The sequence below is a fragment of the Triticum urartu genome, chromosome 1 (genome assembly GCF_003073215.2).
Source record: "Triticum urartu cultivar G1812 chromosome 1, Tu2.1, whole genome shotgun sequence".
NCBI lineage: Eukaryota > Viridiplantae > Streptophyta > Magnoliopsida > Poales > Poaceae > Triticum > Triticum urartu.
In genome coordinates this window covers 296,271,861-296,279,832 of record NC_053022.1, presented here as the reverse complement: position 1 = coordinate 296,279,832, position 7,972 = coordinate 296,271,861, and positions in this window count along the sequence as shown.

Below are 7,972 nucleotides of genomic sequence, written 5' to 3'. Positions count from 1 at the left end.
CACACATACCGTGTCTACAACAATTTCACCCGAAAGGTTGAAAAGACGGTAGATGTGAAGTTTGATGAATCTAACGGCTCGCAAGTAGAGCAATTGCCAATTGATGTAGGAGACAAAGATCCCTCGGAAGCAATCCAAGACTTGTCTATTGGCAAGATTCGTCCACGGAGATAAAGGAGAGTACCTCGTCCGTCCAAGTGGAAGCTTCTACCTCACGACAAGGTGAACCAAGAGTTGATACGGAAGCATCCACGAGTGGGACACACCAAGATGAAGAAAACGAGGAAGTGCACCAAGACGAACGTCAACAACCTCCTTCTCCACCACGACAAGAGAACGACAACGCTAACAATGAAGAAGGCCAAGAAGAAGAACAAGATGAAGAAGATGTTCAACCAAGACCCAAGCAAAAGCTTTCACGAGTTCGAGCAAGAATTGCTAAAGATCATCCCGTGGAGCAAATCTACAATGATATCCAAACCGGGAGAATCACTCGCTCTAAAACTCGTTTGGCTAACTTTTGTGAACATTACTCATTCATCTCTAGCATTGAACCTATGAAGGTTGAAGAAGCATTGGAGGATCCGGACTGGATAAACCTATGCATGAAGAGCTACACAACTTTGAGAGAAATCAAGGTGGACATTGGTCGAGAAGCCCGACAACAACCACAACATCATTGGTACCAAATGGGTGTTTCGCAACAAGCAAGATGAAGATGGACAAGTGGTTCACAACAAAGCACGTCTCGTCGCCCAAGGCTACACACAAGTCGAAGGTATGGACTATGGTGAGACATATGCTCCCGTTGCTAGACTTGAGTCCATTCGCATCTTACTTGCTTATGCTAATCACCATGATATCACTTTGTACCAAATGGACATTAAAAGTGCTTTTCTAAATGGTGAAATTGAGGAGGAAGTTTATGTTAAGCAACCTCCCGGCTTGTCAATCCTAAGAAACCTAATCATGTCTACAAACTTCACAAAGCCCTTTATGGTCTTAAACAAGCTCCTAGAGCATGGTATAAATGCTTGACCAAGTTCCTTATTGAAAAAGGCTTTGAAATTGGAAAAATAGATTCTACTCTTTTTACTAAAAGGGTTAATGGAGAACTATTTGTATGCCAAATTTATGTTGATGATATTATATTTGGATCAACTAACCCTCATTTTAGTGAAAAGTTTGGGAAGCTAATGTCGGAGAAGTTTGAGATGTCTATGATGAGTGAACTCAAATTCTTTCTTGGTTTGCAAATCAAGCAAACTAAGGAAGGCACCTTGTCTCTCAACGAAGTACACCAAGGACTTATTCAAGAAGTTCAATATGCAGAATGCAAAGGTATGACTACACCCATGCCTACTAGTGGACATCTTGATTTGACCAAAGATGGTGAACCGGTTGATCAAAAAGTTTACCGCTCTATGATTGGTTCATTGTTATATCTATGTGCTTCAGGTCCCGATATCATGCTAAGTGTGTGCATGTGTGCACGATATCAAGCTGCTCCTAAGGAATGTCATCTTAAGGCCGTGAAGAGATAGTGAGATACTTAATACATACACCAAATTTTGGCATTTGGTATCCAAAGGGGCTTCCTTTGATCTTGTTGGCTACTCCGACTCGGACTATGCCGGTGACAAGGTTGATAGAAAGTCCACTTCGGGTACTTGTCAATTCCTTGGTAGATCTCTTGTGTCTTGGTCTTCCAAGAAACAAAACTCGGTATCCTTATCCACCGCCGAAGCGGAATACATTGCCGCTGGTTCATGTTGTGCTCAATTACTTTGGATGACCCAAACTCTTAAAGATTATGGGATATATGTGAAACATGTTCCATTACTTTGTGACAATGAAAGTGCTATCAAGATTGCTCACAATCCCGTGCAACACTCTCGAACTAAGCATATTGAAGTTCGTCATCATTTCATTCGAGATCACGTTGCTAAGGGTGACATAAACCTTAAGCATGTTCGCACCAATAAGCAATTAGCGGATATATTCACTAAACCACTTGATGAGAAAGTGTTTTGCAGGTTAAGAGGTGAATTGAACATCATTGATGCTTCAAACTTGGAGTAGGAACTCCATTGGATACATGCAAGACTTGAGCTTACGACTAATCACTTGATATTTCTCCTATGATGATTATCTTATGTCTTGAAAATTTGCATCTTGCATGTTATCTAACCCTTGTAGGTACTTGGATGAATCTAATTCTATGAGATTGCAACTCACTCACATCTTGAGCAATCTCTACATCACCAAGTCTCTACACAATGGTGGTTGATGACAAGGAATCACGAAACCTTTCAAACATATCCTTTGACAAATTCTATGTTGAGTCATGATTGTCATGTTGGATACACAAGTGCTCTTCCTTGCGAAAACTAACCCATGTAGGTAGATGAACTCAAAATCCAAAGGGTGCTCCCAACTCTTGATGGGCTACATCAACCTTGAGCAACCCACACAAGTTCAACTACATGATCAAGATCAACACCGCCACCCAAGGTATGTTATTCCATCTTAGAGTAGCTTTACTCCAAGTCATGAGTCAAAGCAACTCGACAAGATGTGAATACATCAAGATACTTAAACGAAAAATGGTAACCCCATTTTGAGCTTAAACGATGAGTACGACCTATGATCAAGTGATCTCACTTGACTCCTAAGTCAATATACTCTAACATAGGTGACTTTGTCACCGCCCAACTCTAGATGAAGTTCTCTTGTGTTCTTTTCTGTGTTCTTGCATTTGTCTCATGCATATTTGTTTCCCCTTTCAAAAACTTCATCTAGATCTTTTAGTTTCTTTTCTTTGCTTTTTGTTCTGCATTTTCTGCATCCAATTCATTGCAAATCTTTGTGAGATCTTATTTGTCAGTGAGCTGAGGTGACAAGTGTTTTTCTCTGTGATGAACTCGGTTCCACCGGTTTCATGTCTCCGGTCTAGCCGAAGATTTTCGGAGCAACCGAAGCATACAACTCGGTGACACCGATTTCACTACAGGAAAAACATTTTGCCATTTATTCCTGCTTTATTCTTGATCCAGCTCCACTCAATGAATCTTGTCCTCTGCAAGCATCACATTTACCTTAATGCTTTGTACTGTGATTCAAGGACCGAACCCATTCACAACAAATTCCAGAAGACCCTTCTTGGAAATTGATGTCAAAGGGGGAGAGAGAGATCACATCAAAGCTTAATCATATCTCTAGGGGGAGAGATCTCTAGGGGGAGGGAATACTCCAGGAAAGAGTAATCTTCAAGGATCCCAGATGCTTGATGTTCAAGAGGAGAGATGCCACATGTCTTCTTGGGGGAAGACATGTTCATGTGTGCTTATTTGCATTAGCTCTGTTCATTTGTTTCTTTGAGCTCTGTTTTTCTGTTCCCTATCTTCTCCCAGTATCCCATGCTAGATTCAGGGGGAGAAAGACATCCAAGCGAAAGAAGTTTATTAAATTCATTGCATATCTTTCTCTTTGGGGACATGTCAATATCTATCGTGGTACTCTGTACTCACTCTACATGTCATCCCAGTCTTGGTACTCTTGTAGTTTATTTTGTTTGCTCTAGCTAGTGGGTGCATCTGTGTTATCTAACCTTGTTTACGTAGGCTCATCCCATCCTAGCAAACTCAAGACCACAAGGTAAGTATATGCATCATAGTCATGTGTATGAGAAATTCTTGTTGATGTACATACTGTTTGCAAGAAGGACTCATGGGCATGAAGGTACATTTCCCATATTCATATCTTTTGCCCTGATGCATATAGCCAAGATACATGTAACACATTGCTACTCTGTCATGGTTATGCTCTCACATGCTTCTATATTCCATATTCACATGATTGCATACATGTAGGGGCAGCCTATGCTTGTTACATGTCTTTCCAAAGCTTTACATGCTATTCTCTCTATCTTTATCTAAAGCTTTGATCTATGTTGCCATCAATTACCAAAAAGGGGGAGACTGAAAGCACAAGTGCTCCCTGGGTGATTTTGATAATTAATGACAACATATCTCTTGTTGGACTAATACTTTTACCTAGTATGTTTCAGAAAAGTTCAACAAATTAAGTGGCATGGACTAAAGGATGTGGAACCCCTTCAAGATGCTAAGGACAAAGGATTAGCTCAAGCTTCAAGATCAAGACTCTACATTTTCTATTTTAGTGATCCAAGATCACATTGAGTCTATAGGAAAAGCCAATACTATCAAGAAGGGATGAGGTGTTGCTTGATGAGGTTCTTGCTTCATAGTGCTTAGTGATATGCTCCAAAACCCTCAACTACCTTCCCGCATCCACATATGACCTAAACCAAAAGTCAAACTCAGCCCCACCGATTCTTTCTATCTGGCGCCACCGAGTTTAGTTGACATAGCCACTGCCAGAAACACTAATCAAATCGGTCTCACCGAAATGGGCTTGAAAACTCTCTGTTACCTATTGCAATATTTTCGGTCCCACCGAGATATGCAATCGGCCCCACCGAGTTTGCTTGGCCAACTCTCTGTTTCACTTATTACCCAAATCGGTCCCACCGAGTTTGAGTAATCGGTCAAACCGAGTTTTGAGTTTACCATAACCCTAGCACATCGGTCCCACCGAGTTGATCCAGTCGGTCCCACCGAAATCCCTAACGGTCACTAGATTTGCTAAATCGGTCCGACCGATATCAATTCGGTCCCACCGAGATTGGCAAGTTGTGTGTAACGGTTAGTTTTTGTGTGGAGGCTACATATACCCCTCCACCCACTCTTCATTCAAAGAGAGAGCCTTCAGAACATACCTACACTTCTAATACACATTTTCTGAGAGAGAACCACCTAGTCATGTGTTGAGGCCAAGATATTCCATTCTCACCATATGAATCTTGATCTCTAGCCTTCCCCAAGTTGCTTTCCACTCAAATCTTCTTTTCACCAAATCCATATCCTGTGAGAGAGAGTTGAGTGTTGGGGAGACTATCATTTGAAGCACAAGAGCAAGGAGTTCATTATCAACACACCATTTGTTACTTCTTGGAGGGTGGTGTCTCCTAGATTGGCTAGGTGTCACTTGGGATCCTCCGACAAAATTGTGGAGTTGAACCAAGGAGTTTGTAAGGGCAAGGAGATCGCCTACTTCGTGAAGATCTACCGCTAGTGAGGCAAGTCCTTCGTGGGTGATGGCCATGATGGGATAGACAAGGTTGCTTCTTCATGGACCCTTCGTGGGTGGAGCCCTCCGTGGACTCGCGCAACCATTACCCTTCGTGGGTTGAAGTCTCCATCAACGTGGATGTATGATGGCACCACCTATCGGAACCACGAAAAAAACATCCATGTCTCCAATTGTGTTTGAATTCTCCAAACCCTTCCCTTTACATTCTTGCAAGTTGCATGCTTTACTTTCCGCTGCTCATATACTCTTTGCATGCTTGCTTGATATGTATTGTGTTTGTTAAACTTGTGCCAAAACTCCACTTCAACTTAAAGAAATCAAAAACTGCAACTTTTCGTACTTAGTGTCTAATCACCCCCCCACCCCTCTAGACACCTCTTCTCGATCCTACAGTCCCTGGACGCACTCTTCCGCTCGCTCTTGGGGATGTGGGTTGCGTATATCATGTTCACCGTCCGCACTTGTGGGGGAACCTCTTCTGTCCTTCGGTGTTCAGCTGCCGGGGCTCCTCCTCGTCATCGCTATGTGACCCCATATCTTTGTTTTCGGCATTTAATTTGCCGACCTACTTGAACACCCAACAATCCCTGTTGGTATGGTTGGTTGGCTTGTCGGGGTGGCGTGTATTTGACACGAGCGATCGAGTATACGGTCCAAACTGGACGGGCCCGGAGTGCATCTTTTGAATGGCTTTTTCTGCTGACCGGGTTTAGAGCCTTTGAATCCGGCATTTGTCAGTGGGAACGACACCTATGGGATCACAAGAATCCCTACTATGGTTAGTGGGGCGCGGGGTCGTGAGAAGAGCAGATCTAACAGGTAGCACACGGTTCGTTTATCCAGGTCCGGGCTGCGAGGATGCGTAAAACCCTACTCCTGCTTTGGTGGATTGTATATCTGTGTTCTTGAGCTAGCTACGGGGCATGAGGAGCCCCAAAAAGCCGAATCCTTCTCCTGGTCGCCTCGGGCCTCCTTTTATAGAAAAAGGGCTGGCCTTGCTTGACACACAGGAGGTGGAAAGGGTACAGTGATGCGAGGTTATCCCTCCCATTACATGACAAGGCGCACTTAATGCGTCTTGCTTAGGTGTCCTTGCTTTATCGGGGACGGGGGAGAGATATGTCTCGTCCGTCGCCGCTCCTTCTTGTGTCGACACGCGCCCTGGCTAGCGATGCCTGAGATGCCACGTAGGTAGGCAGGCAGCTGAGGTGGCGCAGTGGTGGGTCTTCACGAAGATCTGCATGCCGCCATGCAGGTGCCTGCCCAACTGGTTGGGTCGGCAGCAGCATGCATGCGGTGGTGGAGGTTTAGTCGGTGTGGGCCTAATGGTGGCCCTGCGGGTGTCCTCGGCAAGGGCCTTGCCGGGGCCCCGGCAAGGCTTTTGCCTAGGTGTCTGCTGTCATCCCCGGCAAAGCGCTTGCCGGGGGCCTTGTGGTCTTCCTCGGCTGGGATCCCGCCAAGGGTTGTCGTCTCCTTAGTGCGTATCTGAACTTGAATGTCTTCACAAAGATCTGCATGTCGCCACGGGGATGTCTCCCAAATCCTTTCCCTTTGGGAGCAGTGGACTCAAGGGTGATTTGCTCCGTAGGCGCGGGACGAGTCGCCACGGCAAGGGTCTTGTCGGGGCTGCTAGAACTGTCTCCCGGCAAGGATCTTGCCGGGGGAGTCCGCTTCGTCCCCTTTGCTCTTCGTGGGCTTGGCCTTGGCGTCGTTCTAGTTTTCTTGAGCTTCCGTCTTACCCTGGCTCACCTCCCTTGCCTTGCTTGGTGTGGTGGTGCCTGTGGCTCAGACTGCCCGTGCACAGTTATAGGGGTACAAAAACGTGCCCCCCTTTTAGTACACTGACAGGACCCCCCGGGCCTGGGCCACACATAAGCGCAACACGTTGTTGGGCTAGGCCCAAAAACGGTGCGCGGGCAGGTGGGGCGGTTTTTACCACGGTAAGATTCTTCGCGCGCCGCGCTTCCCACGACTCCCGTGCGTGGCGCGGCGTGGGGAGGTGCGTGTGAGGTGCGTAGCATGCGTGGGGTTGGTTCCTACAGGCATGCATCACATCGTAGTAAAGGGGCGGTTCGCGCCTTCCCCATAAACGGAGGGAGGCGTGGAGGCGTGGCCCATTTACTGAATGGGGCTGAGGCGCGGTCTTCAAGGCGTCCACTCCGCATGATCACGGGGTGGGGAGTGGTCGTCTCATCCATCCCCTCGGTTCTGCATGTCCGCCATGTGTCTCCCATGCGCCTGGGGCGGCAAACGGTGGAGGCGGTAAACCGGGCCCTCGCCGGTTGGGGCGGCGGGTCGGTCCTGGCTCCCTGCACCTTCCGTATCTTGATTGTCCGAGCGGGGCGGCCGAGCCCCAACCCCGATCCTTTATAAAGAGCGGGGAGGGAGGGATGGCGTCCCGCATTCTTTCATCTTCTTGTTCCTTCAGCTTCTGCTCCTCCCTTCCATCCGTCATGGAGAGAGGGAATCCTAGTCCTTCAACAGTGGCGGCGAGGGTCGCCGCTCCACAACGCGCCCCTCCTTCTCCTGCGCCTGCGGTGGCAGAGCCAGCCGCGAGGGGAAGGGGGAGGGGCGAGGCCGTGGGCTCGGGGAAGAGGAGGGGGCGGCGCGCCGGCCTCGCCTCCGCCAGCAGCTCCTCCTCCAATGGAGGGCCATGTTGGGGATGACCCTTGTGAGTTCTTCGTCAGGCTGCGCCGGCCGCCGCGCCGTCGCCTTCGTCTCCCGACTCCATTTGCACGGGAGATGGAGCTGGATCCGCCGGAATCGTTGCGGCTGCACATGAGGGGCTGCGGGATCA